This window comes from Peromyscus leucopus, chromosome 8b (assembly GCF_004664715.2).
Source record: "Peromyscus leucopus breed LL Stock chromosome 8b, UCI_PerLeu_2.1, whole genome shotgun sequence".
Lineage (NCBI taxonomy): Eukaryota > Metazoa > Chordata > Mammalia > Rodentia > Cricetidae > Peromyscus > Peromyscus leucopus.
Genome location: NC_051086.1, coordinates 9,932,029 through 9,947,131, shown reverse-complemented (window position 1 = coordinate 9,947,131; position 15,103 = coordinate 9,932,029). Strand labels below are relative to the sequence as shown.

General features: G+C 44.8%; 1 protein-coding gene across 1 annotated transcript in view; it reads right to left on the bottom strand.

Moving 5' to 3' along the window:
* The window catches only part of Slit3 (slit guidance ligand 3), a 603,162-nt gene that overhangs the window by 171,754 nt on the left and 416,305 nt on the right, over nucleotides 1-15,103 (bottom strand). The window lies entirely within an intron of this gene.

Sequence of the window (15,103 nt, the reverse complement as noted above, 5' to 3'; positions counted from 1 at the left end):
CTGGGCGGCATCCCTGGCCGCCAAGCGCCTGTCCCTCCACCCGTTGCAGGCTCTGCTGGTCCCTGCCAGGAGCTCCTGCAGAGCCAGCCTGTCTGCCACGCTGCTCCGTCTCTTCTCTCTGACTGTCTGAGGGAACTACACAGGCGAGCGCCCCAAAGGCTGTCAGGTCTCAGTAAATATTAATTGCGCATTTTTTTTTTTTTTTTTTTTTTTTTTTTTAGGCAGAAGGGAGTAATTTCATTACATTAGGGCATCCAATCCATTACGAGCTCTTACCGTCATGTCACTGAAACAATTTCATTAAGCTAAAGGCCTGTAAATCATTGGAGGTCACTGCTCTGCCCTCCGCGACCTCCCAGAATGCTTTTTTCCCCTCTCCCTCTCTCCCTTTTACTGGAAGTTACAGTCTTTGCTTTGACACAGCGCTAAATCTCAAGGCTTTATCTGCCCAAGAGCGGTGAGGGTGCGTGGGGAATATACCGATTCCAAATTAGACTCAACTAATCTAATTTTATAGTCTTTTTATTATTCTAAGCACCAAATGTCTGTGGTGGTTTGTTGTCTCCGTGCATTGTTATGGGGCCCATCTGGTAGGTCATTCTATGGGAACATTTTGTGAATAAATACAGATTCCCTCAAACTGCACTAACCATCATCAACATTAAAGAAATTCATTGATGGAAGTGTCTGTGATAGAAGAGAAAAAGGAATGTCGTTATTGCCTAAATGATACACCACTTACATTTAAATTGGGAAGGATTAAATACACCTACTTTAGGATTCCTTTTTAATTTCCCTTTCCCATCCTAAATGCAGGAAAATAATGTATTTCTAAAAGATGCCTTGACTAATAGACATCCCAGTTGAAGACTAAGAGATTTTAGTAGAGAACTAATACACAGACACCACTTTTTTTTTCCTGTGCCAAGAATGTATATTATTTGATAAGTAGTAAGTTAGGGTATTTATTACCATGACCACACCCAACTTATACTATATATAATACATCTAATTCCTAAAACGGCAATGCACAGAAAAGAATGTTGTACAGAAAACGACTATTAGCACCCAGTAATTTACTGTCCTTTGCAGAGGACGCCACTGTTGGGGCAAGCTGAACGTGTGGCTGTACTTAAAACTTTTTCCGTGGACATTCATATGAAATGAAAAAAAAAAAAAAAAAGAGCCCTTTTAATGTGGGTCCTTTCCTATGGCTGGTGTTTTGAGTTGTAACTTCCAGTAATATATACCAAATCAGCTCTCCACAAAACACAAAGTAACATTTGGCATTTGGTAACTCTCACAGAGGGCTTTATTTTATTTTTTACCAAAGTTAGAATTGAAACTAAAATATTATCACCATTGCAAAAGTATATGGATGTAGGTCTATAATAAGCATATGTTAAGTTTTGGTGCTGTTTCAGGTCCTGCATGATATTATGAAATTGTATCGCCCAGGTCATCACGGTGCAAGGTTTAAAATGAATAATGCCCAGAATAGAAAGTAACTAAAACATGGGTCTCAGAAAGCAGAAGCATCCCTGAGGCTGACCAGTTCTCCACCTAGTGTTTCAAGTCCTGGTTAATGTTGGTGTACTAGGACTTACAGGTTCTTCAGTCCCCAATCTGTCTGGATTTTGTTTTCTGTTCTTCACACGATTTTGCTGATTTCTTTGGATCCGTACTGGGGCACCCACATTCTGGGCAGTGGTTCTATTAGGGCAGTCTAGTCTTGCTGCCCAGCCTCCAGATTTATCATCAATTTAAAGGACAATGAATCAAGAACCTCTGCTCTACGTCAAGGCCACCAAACCTTACCAAGCAGAAACTCGGTGGGGCTGGCTTTGGGCTCCAAGAAATTGTTCAACGAACATGCTGAATTCGGCAAAAATGCACCATCCGCCTAAGTAGAAAAGTACCTAAATCATCAGAGTGGAAAGTCTGGGGTGTGGGAAGATGGCAATTTGTGATGAACCTGCTTGTGAGTGTGTGCATTCCAGAGAGCTCCCTGCAATTCTAGCACACTGCAAGCCGATGAATTTCCATTCCTTTTCTTTTTGAGGGTATCAGTAATCAAAGAGGAGATTCTAAACATACAGATTGTCCCCCCAAGGGGAAAAAATGGAGTCTTCAGGAGAAAATAGCAAGTTATAGAAATAAGAATGGAGGAAATCCCATCATAGAATGGTGGAAAAAGGATTACAGGTTGGGGTAGGGGAGGGAAGCTAAGACGACTTTTAAAAATCTGAACTCAGTGTTACACCAGACTCCTGAAGCCCAGTTCATGAGACAGCCTGGACAAGAGGATCGTGATCATTTAAGGCAAAATCAGAGAGGCTAAATACATCATTAATTGTGCGATGTTTAAGCATTTTCAGTGGGAGTCACAAATTGACACCCATTTGTTTACTCATAAGAGGGAAAATTGAGACGTAATATAAGCATCTCTGTGGCTGTATTTCATAGCTTACTTTAGCACATATGAAATCTATCAAAATTTAAAATATTTATGCTTATGTGTGCTTGCCCAGAGGACGTTTATTGTAATGGAGACGGCGTCCTTTCATTCTAACCGTACATAAACTGAACAGGACCTGTATCCCAGCCTTGCTAGTCAAAGGGCCAGGCTCAAGGTTGCACTGTTATGAAGTCTACGTGGGTGCCCTGCCGGGGATGGGGGGTGGGGGTGGGGGTGCGGGTTGTCAGGCAAATGGAAACCACAGTACTGACTCTACCACTCTGCATGTGCAGCTTTGTAGAGCGGAGCATCCCAGGATTCACGAAAAGCCCAATTAACAGCTCACAGTCACTCCCTTTGTTTCAAGTAAACACTGGGTCCCCAAACAAAATGAGCAGTCGCCTGGTTCAGACAGATGTCTTTTCTTTTACACTTATTTATTTATTCAAGGGAGGGGTGTGGAGGTCAGAGGACAACTTGAGGAACTCCGATCCCTCCTTCAAGTATGTGAGCTCCAGGGACTGAACTTTGGTCATCAGGCTTGGTGGCAAGCGTCTTTACCCAATGAACCATCTCACCATCCCTAGATTGCCTTTTCTTTCCAAAATAACAACTCAGAGATATCAAAGTCCTAAGGCACACGAGAGGGGAGGCAAAAAAAAAAAAAAAAAAAAAAAAAAAAAGAAGAAGAAGAAGCAAGTTCAGCATTTTTTTGTCAGCGTTGGAACAGAGGACTAATAAACACACAGAGAACCTTCTGGTAGCTGAAGCCAAAGCATTTGATTTAGCAGTTTGCTTCTGAGAGCTCAGTATGCTGGAGGCTGCTGATGTGTATTCTAAGCACTTGGGTCAAAGGTCTGCATCACGTCTTTGAAAAAGATTCATTCAAAGATGCTCTTAAAAACGATGAGAAAAGCCCATAGCATACTCCATACCAAGCACACCATACTCAGGGGACATGGGCAAAAAGGACTTTGGAAATCTAGGCAGAAAGAGGCCAGCAACTGGGCATGCCTTGCTTTGCCCCTGTTCTTCCTGGATGGTGAGACGCATATTTCTCATTGATGCTAAGTACTGTCTTCTGCTTAGCACAGGTCCATGGAAGAAAGTGCTAAGGCATGAGCCACATAGTCCTGGCTGCTGCCCTGTGGCCCTTGTTATGACAAGAGAGACCGCCTAAGTATTATTTCCCTCCAAGCCTATACAGGGCTCAGCACCTCCTGGCTCCCTGAGACACAGCCTCCCCCAGCAGGGATCCCATGAAGGAGATAATATGAGATTTCCATGGTCTTCCCAGGAAGTCTAGAAAGGCAGTGGATGGAAGAGCGAAAGCCAATCTCTTTTTCTTTTTGAAGGTAACTCATCGTCCTCTACTTTATACAGAACACCTAACTTGATTTACACTCCTCGGTCTCTGAATAAGTTGAGAAGCCCCAAAACATTTCATGATATTAAATTAACCTCCCTAATTTCCCAGGGAAGCTTCAATTTCGGCAAACAATATGACTGCTAAAACGATCCCAGAGCCCATTTAGAAAGAAATCCTCAGACAAAAACTAAGTGCAGACTCCCTGAGAGCAGTGTTCTGACTACTGCGTTCTCACAGTCTGTGAAAATAAACAAGTCAGAAAGGAAAGCCAGCATGAGTGGGGACTTAAAGTAATCTGTTCGTACAGCAGACTGGGCGATGGCACTTCTCTGAGAATTCCTGATCCTAAGCGGAATATGCTCCGAATTATCACAGTTTGTCTCTTTAGCTTTCAGTTTCAATCTTCATAATTGGAGCAGGAGAGAAACATTTTTGCAGTTCAAAAATTCTTACAAAGCACGTGAAAATCCTTAAAAGAGGTGGGAGTTAGAAAAAAGCTGGTCTACAACATTAACACCAATCCTCCCCACAACAATTACCACAAAAAGTAAGAAAAAAAAAAAAGGAGTAAGAAAATTCCAAGACTTCAATGATGCATATGAGTCCCCATGAGAAATACCTAGAAAACAGAAATTTCCAGAAACAGGCCTTGGCTATTTGAAATAAGAGTAGAATTTCCAACAGCATTTCTTATGCATACACAAGGTCTGCACACCCGGGCTCATCCTGCTGTTGTGGGGGCGATGAGCAGCATCTCGTCAAATGGCTGGTGAAACTCAGCCTGAAGGCGTCATCACCCAGGGCCCCCAAAGAGCAGCAGCAGTAGTGGTGTCCTGCTTAGGAACGACAGCTAGTGTCACCTCGGTCTTCCTTGTGTGATGTGAGAGAAGGAGCCGAGGCTGAGCATCCTCTGCAATTACACCATTTGCCACTTTCTGAACAAAACTATCTTCACAAAATATCCAAAACCAGCAAAGGACTTCTGTACAAAATTCGTAAGGGACGCCTTACTAGAAAGCCAAACAAGCCTGTGAGCACGGACTAGTGTGCATTATCTTCCAAGCGTACTTTTTCTAGACTGAAGAGAAAATATTATAACAAAAAATGTGGAGATCCTGCTTTCATAAACCAGACTGGGGACCAGACAGGAAGAACCCTGACACACTGCTTGTCTTTTCAGTGTTACCTATTTGTTTGTTAAGTAGAAAACAAAAAAATATAGTAGCACTGTTTTTTAAAATGATGTTTTAACAGAAAAATCATCATTGAAGAAAAAATCACAGAAACCTTTGTCTGCTGCTCTTTCAAAACATAAGAAAGCTCAAGGTTATTTTAACTGGCAAAAGGAAAAAATGTTCAAAAGAAATGCGTCCACTTCATCTAATGGATTACTGGTCACACTTTGTAGGCAGATCAGACACTTGATCTTAGGCACAATCTGTTAATGAATTGCCACTACTTCTTAACATGAAGAAGCCACAGTAATTCCACATTAAAATGACATCTCACATGAGCAAAAGGAGGTGAATCTATTATTCTGCACATTTAGTACACTTGTCCACCAGACCCAGGAATACATGCATATAGATATGTTTACCCATCCATGAATTATTTAAGTATCTGCAAAGATCCCTGTCTGTACAACTGACAACTCTATGCCTGTATCTCCTACATACGTACCTGCAGCTGTAAGATCTCACTCACGTACACATGCAAATGAAAATGTACCTTACAAAATAGTCAAGGTGATAATGGACCTCTGACATTTAATGTGAATATACTTAAGATTATGTAGAAAATTTATCGCTACCATTCCCATGACTTCAACCAATCAAACCTACTTTGTAAGGAAGAGACAGAGTCGGGTTAATTAAGCTTTCTGATCACAATAGTCTGCTTGGAACATAGTTAAAAATTGGACAGAAATCTATTTTAACAAGCACCGTTAGGCATACTTTGCCCACAGCTAGCATGGTACCTCTTGCTTAGTATATATCCTATTGCTGTTCAACATATGCAACTTCTCAGCAGGAGAATATCTCCAGCCACTTAGGCGATGCTTCTAGAAGCAAGCTCTGCAACAATGCAAACACTGCTGATGGATGAGCAACGAAGAGGCACACCCGACCTTGGAGAACAGAGAGGGTCTCGCACATCGCTGGGAGAATAGAGAGGATCTCACACATCGCTGGGAAATATCAGTAACTCCAGTTCTGTGTTTGGAACCTTCCCGTATGGGGGTGTTTGACAAACAAATCTGCACTGAAAAATCCAAGTGGAGGGTCCCTGCAAACCGATACAGAGTCAAGGGGAAGCTAGAGGAAGAGGCAGAACTCCTGTTTCAGTTGGGCACATAGCAATTCTAGGTAAATAAAGAAACAACAGTCAGAAAGTACATCTACATAAAACGGCCCACACTCACAAGGAGAGAGCTTCATTTGACTGTTTAGATCAAGAGACCAGAAAAGCTTGGCTACTGTTTACTAATGTCTTAAGGCTCACATTTCAAGTCAGTTACAGATCTTGTCTGTGGCCATCTTTGCATCAGGACCAAAACCTGACCAAGTCACTATGGCATCAAGGTTTGCCTGTGACTTTACCTGCCCCATTCTGGGAAAAGTCATCAGCCCTAGGCAAACTGTGAGGACACTTTGTAGGCATCTGGGTGATGACTATCCATCCTGTTGGGTTCTGGGGTGGAGTTCATTGGAAAGGGATTAATTTTCAGAGCATCATTCTCTCACTTGGTCTCTAAAGCTTCAGATGTCTTTGGATTCACAAGCTTGCTTTTCTGGTTACACTGGCCCTAGCAAGCTCCTTGCTCCCTATTACGCAAAGTGAGCCTCTTTGTGCAGGTAAACCTGATAGGTGAGGCTGGTGGGCACCTGAAAGTATCTGAATTGCTCCACTGTGCTCTCTCAACCTTATTGGGAATGCAAATTTCTTTGTAAGGCGTCTCTGTGTTTTACTCACTGGCCCTTGCTGATGTCATGGATACTCAGAGGCTGGACAAATAAATGGCTGTCTCCATAGCGATTGGGGCAGGTCTGTGGTTTCCCTAGTTACACTCCTGAGAGATAACCATCTGTGGTTCGTCCTCAGCAAAGGCGCAGGATGCAGGGAGGAGTGAGAGATGGGAAGATGAAGTGCATTTTTGTTAACAGGCACGAAGTTACACTTCGGTATACTGTTTTCACTCCCTCTAAAGCAACCTGGCGAGGCAGCCGGGCAGTTTTTGCACCCCACAGGGGGTTTTAGAAAATTTCATTTTGGAGACCAATAAACAGATTCAGTGCGACTATAGCCAACAAGCTTAAGTCAGAGTGGCAGTGTTTCTTTTTCCCTGGGCGCCAGGTGGTTGTCCACACAACAGTCTGGTTTTTCACTGTCAGGTTGGATCGGAGGCATCATAACTCAGGGATGAAGGCAGGTGCCACCACGGCCTGAGGACCTCTTCCTGACAGTGCACTAGGTTTGCAGCACATCCCAAGATCCTCCAAGTGCTTCCCCCCTTTTTTTTAAATACATGGATAACTCATCTAGAAAATCTAACTGCATCTCTGAATTTATCCGCATTTTCCAACTCATTCTAACAAATCCTTTGTGAGTTCTCAATGTTTGATACCCATTTTTCTTTTAAATAATGGAAGGCCAGAGTTCATGTGACTTCTGGCTGTAGAAACTGAGTGATTCCCGTCTGTGTCCTCAAATCTCAGTTTCTGTGAGATGGAGACAACAGTGTCCAGCCAAAAGGCCATTGTGAGAATTAAAGTAATGAAATGTGTATATGCTGGAAATGTATTTCTGACATTATTTAATTTTATTTGCTTTAAAACTAATGTTATTAAATAGAGGAATTCATTTTTTCTTGCATAATCTCTAAGGTCTCTTTCTGCTCTGAAGTTATGTGTCTGGAGATTGATTTCTTATGAGTTCTTAAGGGGAAAAAATCCTGTTCATTTTACTCAGGCTCCTCTGCGATCCCAGCATATCCGTTTATCCCTTCCTTTCCCGTCCCAGTCTAAAGAATCTATTATTTGAGATATTCAATATATTCTCTCTGGAACAAGGGCAGCAGTTCAGACACATGGGTTCTTCTAGCTTCTCCAGCCACTAGGAGATTGAAATTCAAGAAGCCACTAAAAACTGACATCAAAGAAAATGCACATTTTCCCTCACAAGAAAACGATACCAATATGGTGACATATTTAGAATCCCATGGGGGAGATCCACCAGAGGAGAGAGATTGCAAAGTTTAACCTCATTTGTTGATGGCTGTTTCTAATTAATTATAAATCAAGTAATATACTGAGCACCTACAGCAGTCAAATGTCACATCTATTGGTATGTAATTTTTTTCCTTTTATTTATTTATGTGTGTGCACGTGCATGCGCCTCTTTGTCTGTACATGAACCATGTGCATGGTGGGCATCTGGAAGTCAGAAGATGGTGTCAGAACCCCTGTAATCAGAGTTACATGTGGTCATAAGCCACCTGATGCGCAAGCTTAACCCATGTCCTCAGAATTAACATCAAGTACAATTAACTGCTAAGCCGTCACTCCAGCTCAAGTATATCATTTCTTAGTCTTAGCATTCTGTAGTCTGTACACAGTGACTCCCTGTAGCCCACATGATACACTGTACGGCCACTATAATCACAGTAATGGCATACAGCCTTGATTAACTTAAGAATCAAGTACTAAACCAAGCTCCGTAGACAGATCACAATAATCCGTGTTTTACAGAAGAGCAATGTGGTGTTGAGGTGTGTTGTCTCTAAACTTGGTTTTGGACACAGGTGGGTCCATACTCCTGAAGACCAGAAGTGAGCTTCTAACCTGGAAACAGTGTCAAGTCCATCACAGGCACTACCTGAGCACACCATACACCTTCACATTTCCGTGTCTAGTTCATCCTGATTCTTGCCACCTCCTCTCTTGTGAAGCATCCATCAAGGACATCCTCAAAGCACACATCCGCAATAAAAACTTAAACAAACCTAGGCAGGATAAAGCTCAGTCCCATGATCTTTTGATTATCCCCTCATTCCAAGGCTTATTTCACAGCAGCAGGACTCCTAGTGAACACACAGGGAAACTGAGGACCAAGGATGCTATGCAGCAGCATCAAGGAGTTCAACCCACCCTTCCTGGTCCACGAGTCTCAGGCTTACCTACCATGCCAGTCCATTTCACCTGCAACGTTCCAAGGGCAAAGTTTGGGAAGCTAGAATATGACTCTGGGTGGGGGGACTTACGTTACTGAAGGCTGAGAAATGCCGGGGTCTGTCTTTTGTCACTGGAACCTGAGTTACTTTCGTTGGCCTACAGCACGATTATCCAAAAGATGGCAGAAGAGGGGGGACCCCTCAGCAGTATCCTCCCACTCACCCCATTGTGTCCCTCAATTAGATCCCTGGATAGCAACTTAACTTTTAGGTTTGCTGGGAGCCACTACTGCCTTAGCTCTGAGTGCTGAGAGTCAGGACAGGAGGATTTGCTGCAGTTCCAGGTGAGGTGGCCTGCTGGGACCCAACAGACAGGAACTTTCCAGCCAGCCTAGGAAAGCTCAGCATTTTCTTTGGTGGGTGCTTGACACACTTCGAGAAATAGTTTGTTACCCTGCACCCCCCACACCCCTGCCAAGGCAAGCGGTACACTGCAAAGATTCTGATCAGTATTTCTGGGCATGCTCTCCCCAGGGGGTGATGACGCATTTGTCTTCCAAAGATGCATGAGCCACAGGTACTGACATTACCAAACAGCTCTCACGAAATCGTGTACTCGGATATTGGGGGTCAGTGACCATTAGCAAGGCATCACTCAGAGGTATCTTTGTGACAGCAGAAGCCAATTAAAGTATGTCTTGTAAGCTCGGTGTAAGGGGACATCAGGGCCTCTGTAATTAACTGTGGGAAAAGTGTCGCCAAAACCCAGCAATGTGGGAGGCGCTGATAACTGCATTCAATCAAGCTAATATGTAGAATTGAAATACTCCAGGAAAAGGCCCGCTTCGTTTTATTTACTACTATTTTTAGGGAGTAAGGAATGTTCAGATTCTTTGGCAACTGCACCGGTCTGACCTGTAGCAGAGTTACAGCGGCTGGCCTAAGTCAGGTGCTTGGTGCAAAATCCCAGAGTTCTGGGGGAGAGGCTACTTCATACCACTAAGACTGCTATGGTGAAAGCGACGGGAAGCCACGAGGCTGGGCAAGGACGTGGGAGGACCGGAACCCAGCTACACAGCTGGCGGGAAAGGAAAACTGTGCAGCTACAATGGAGGCCGTGTGGTGGTCTTCTAAAAAGATGAAATGACGGCCACCTGACCCAGAGATTTCCTCCCCAGCCAGAAGAAGGGAAAACAGCTGTCCGGTCAAAAACCTGTGCACAAATGTTCACTGCAGCAGGACACCCAGAATGCAGAAACCGCCCACACCTCCGCCAACAGACGGACGGATAAACACACTGTGGCACGCACACCATGAGTATTCCGAACCGTTTAAAACAGGGGTAAGGCAGCGAGTCGTACGTGCCGCAGCACGGACAGACCTTGAAGATATTCTACAGAAGATCAAGTTAGACATGAACACTGTATCGTTGGGTCCCACTAACATGACGTGCCTAGACTAGGCAAAGCCAAGGCATCAGGAAGCAGATAGGCAAGTGCCAGAGGCTGCGGCAAGAAGGGGGTGGGAAGGGAATGGTCGAGGGGTTCCTTTCCAGGAGATGAAAGTATTTTGGAATTAGAGAGAGGTGACGGTTGTATATTATTTGTAAATGTATGAAATAAAATTATACTGAGTTTTACACTCACTAAATTTGTACTAGTTTACTTACTGTTTGTTTTGTGAGTGTGTGTTCTGTGGGTGTCAGAGGACAACTTGAGAATCAGTTCTCTCGTTCCACTATGTGGGCCCTGGGAATCAAACTCAGGTCATCGGGCTTGGTGATGAGAACTTTTACCTGCCCAGTCATCTCACCAGCCTGAGTTGTACACTTCTAAGTGGTTAACTTAGAAGCCAATATTCCATGCCTTAGGCAGCACACAGTAAACTTCTAAGTGTTTTTTCCTTTTCTTTTTTAATGTTGAATTGTGTGTGTGTGTGTGTGTGTGTGTGTGTGTGTGTGTGTGTGTGAATTTTACCTTGAGCTGGGAGAAAAGAGATAGAGACTGAGGAAGAGAGAAGCTCACTCTTTCCATAGCAAGGAGTGTTGTTAGAACATCACACTGCAAGGGTCATTTCCCTGTGACAATATTGTACAGAGACGTAGGGGAGCCTGGAACAGGCCTTTGACTGGGTACAATAAGACAGCAAACCCCTTCTATCTGGGTGTGAACAGAATTATGTTAGCACACAACGATCAGAGAGAACCAGGAGAGAAATACGGAGAGGGGATTTAATCTACCTACTTTGGGGGATTATTTATAGTAATTTTTAAGCTGCTTTCTTCCTCGCTTGCTCTGGGGATACTGCCAGTCACTCTGCACTCAGGAAAGAACTGTATACATAGAGAGAATGGTGGCTGGGTGTGAGGATTGATGGGAGGGTAGAAGACCGCTTGCTAGACTCCCAAGTCTAATATCAAGTGTGGTGGGCCAGCTACTACCCTGCCTTGCCACACAACTGCCCCCCACCCTCCGTCCCTCCAGCGTTGTCCAGCGCGGACAATGCCGCAGATTGCATTTGCACTTCAGAAGCAGCTGCTCTGTGCTCACACAGACCCGGCTCTTTGCTTCCTTCCTCGGAGGAGGAGATGGAGAGCGGCCTGGAGGCGGTTACCCTCGGTGCAGAGGGAGACCCACCAGTGACCAGAAATCCTTCCCTGCCTCGCGCTTGGTCTGAATGACTAGGAGCCCCCGTGAGGGAGAGAGAGCAGAAAGGGCTGAGTGAAAGTGACAAGTCCTTTCCTTTAGGCTGTCACCAATTTTCTCCGGGACTCAGGAACCGCCACATTAGCGTCGCTGGGCTGACAGATTTTTCTTTTTTAAATGTTGAAACAGAAGCTAGGGGAAGAAAGCGGAGGGGAGAAGAGACTGCAAACTCTAAGGCTACGTGAGATGGTTTCTCCTTGGGTACCCTCGCCCCGCTGGGGCTGCTTCCACATGTGGCTATGATTAGTTTTTTCCCGAAGCCACGGCAGGACCGGAGGGCTCTGAATCTAGAAAAGGGCATGGAGGCTACTGTCGGCACTTAAGAACGGAGGCTAAGAATGTACTGCCCAGGAGGGTGCAGTGCCCGTGCTTGAGTTTCTACCTAAAATGGTAGGGTTTAGTGGAAAAAACCAAACCAACCAACCAACAAGCAGGCAGTTTGCTGAAGAATCAGGTGGCCAGGATCTTTTGCCTCGCTGGCTTGTGGCTTTGCTTCTCTGGGCTCAAGTGTCCCTCTCAGTAAGCAAAGGCATAAGATGCATGACTTCTGGGGCCCCTGCAGAAGTGACATTCTGGGACACTGACTTCCCACCTAAGCCCCGATGTGCACGGGAGGATGCTTCTCACTCCGCCGTTGGGGACTCTGTGATGAGCTAGATCTTATTTTTAATGCAGCGTGTTGAGAATGAAAGTGTGTGAGCTTCCTCCTGTTTGGAACAGTGAAGCCGAGGGTGCTCCAATGCCTTGGAGGCCTGAACAGTAGGTTGGAAGAGAACAGAAGTATAAATGGATGTGGTATTAACGTTTTTCCAAACTGCTCCCTGGAAGAGGACGCAGCCCAGAAGCCCCCACAGCACCTGTTGTGGAGGAGAGCGGCTTTCACGTGTCTGCATCCTTATGGGGGTTCTGAACAAGTGGCTAGGCTACTAGAGTTCCTTCCTTGAAAAGTCTCCCCACCTAGCTTCCCCATGTCTTGGGGAGCAGTGTTCTTCCTCCTGTGAGTCATAGGGAAGGCTTTAGAAGAGCACCCATAGTTGGGAGACCATGCAATAAGTCAGCACATTTTAGAAAGCTGAGGCTGGACTCCCACCCAGTTGAATCCTTGGAAAAGGAGATTGGAGGAGTGAGAAGCCACTCCAGGTGACACCCTCGAGCCCAGTGGTCCACTGAGAAGTTCTGGAGATGCCACGGAAACAAAAAGTCATCAGACTTGACATTCATCCCTCAAGTTCACCTGATGGGATTGCCACCCCCATCTGAAGAGGATTTAGACTCACACTGCTCTTTCTGGAAAGTTCACTCTACTCTCACACCCTAGCCGGAGGTGAGCTCCCTTTCTAGTCTTGGTTGGGAAAGAGTAGGCTGTTTCAAGCGGAAACTGGTCAAGAACATCTTCATTTCTGGATCAAATGTGAGAAGTTAACAGCACCCCAGCCTTGGCATCCCTCAGGGCTTTCCCTTACTTACTAGGTTCCCAGAAGCTTTGTAGTGCCCTTAACTGTCCCTGGCATTCAGGAACTCTCGGGTGATGGCTCCAAACAGACATGCTGTTTCTTCTTATACTCAATGTCCCCAATTCTATTTCCTTCTTGTTCAAGTTCATCGCCCGAGGCTTCCATTTCCACCCTGGCTAACTCACTCGCTTTCCTGGGCATTTACATACTGAGATTAGTCTCAGTTTGGTTACTGCCTCTCCATGTCCCCACCGCACACACGCACTGGCTTCTAGACCTCTGTCCAGGCTGGGAGCAAGGACTGAAATGTGTTAGGGGGTGGCCACGAGTGTGGGTTTTCTCTAAACAGAGAGGTAAACGAGGCTGAGGGTGTCCCCACTTACGAACGGGCAAGTGGGAATGCACCCGATCCGAGGAAAGGGTTGGATAATCAGAGCTAACATTTCCTTTGCCTGTGATAGATAGCCACCCTGGAAATGTCTCCCGTCCTGATGTTTTTCCTTGGGTCAGCATTGTGGTGGAGGCAGTGGGTGGGGGATGGGGTCTGTGTCCATCAAGTTGTTCTATATCAACCCCTCCAAGAAGAAAGCAGCCCGGAATTGTCTCTGTACAAAGGGCTTGCATTAACTGTAATGAAGCAAATGACAAAATCAATAAAGCGGGAATTGCGCGGCTGTCATAACGATGATGTAAATCCAGGGTTCACGATGGTTATGAAGCTATTTAGAATTGTAATTAAAACCAGCACCATTTTTTTCAAGATAAAAGCCCCTTTGACAACCATAAATGCAAGCTACAGGAAATTTTCAACAAATATATTCAAAATTAATGTATGGCACAAGGATGGCATAAATTAACTGAGGATAATCCATAAGCCTGGGCTTGGGAATGTAAGAGCGCCGAGTAAAGAGATTTCGATTTCACGTTTGGTTTTCAAGCAATGTGGTTTTCAATTTTAATCAAGTTAAAGCTTGACAGAGCACTTAGAGACCCCGAGTGAATGGCAGATCTCTGACAACTACTTTTCAGGGAGACTGAAGGTGCTGTCTCTGTATTTGCCCAACTTGAGATCTGACGGTCATCTTCCTTGGCTCACATATTCCAAAAGGAATCCAGAAGGTGTGTAGGAGATGACATTTTTTGGTTTTGGAGAGGGCTTCAGGTAGGATGAGATGGGAAAGGTGAAATTGTGATGGGACTTCAATGTTTTCTTTTCTTAAGGACTTACTGTCCTCGGGCTTACTTCCTGAGCCTGGGTCTCACCTACAAGGAGGGAGATTTCTTAGGAAACGTCCCTGCCTATCTACCCACTTACCTGTCGGCCTTTAAGTCATTACAGTGCTGTGGTCTGGATGAGCTTTCCCCAAACATCCATCTGTGTATTTAGTCTTGGTTTCCAGGGTGACACCGCTGGGAAGTGAGGAAAACCTTAGGAGGCAGAGTCTAGTGAGTGGCATTAGGTCATTGAGGGCATTCCCTCAAAGGGACATGAGGGGCCCTGAACTCTTTCTAGAGATGTTTTCCTCACTTCCTGGCTTGAAGGAAAGTAGTTTGCTTTGTTATGTCCCCACCATAGTGTGTCACCCTCATCAGAGGCCCAAAGTAATGGAACTACTCCATCTTGGAAAGAAACTGCTGGAATCATCAGCTAGAATAAACGTTTTCTCTTTGTGAGTTACATACCTTGGGTATTTTGCATACCAGTGGAGGCTAACCAGAACAGCACTCACCTTCCATTCATATGGCCTTCAATGTTGCTAAAGAAGACTACAGTCTTGGGGGGGTGGGTTGTGGCAGTAGACTCATAGTATATGGTATCAGATGCAACTGGAGATCACTGGTTCTAAGTTCAATACTTCCAAGGGAAGAAGAAAGCAAGGCTCAGAAAAAAGGATAAACTATTTAAAAATCTTAAAATGGCGTTCAACAGGGAAGTCAGGCCTGGGT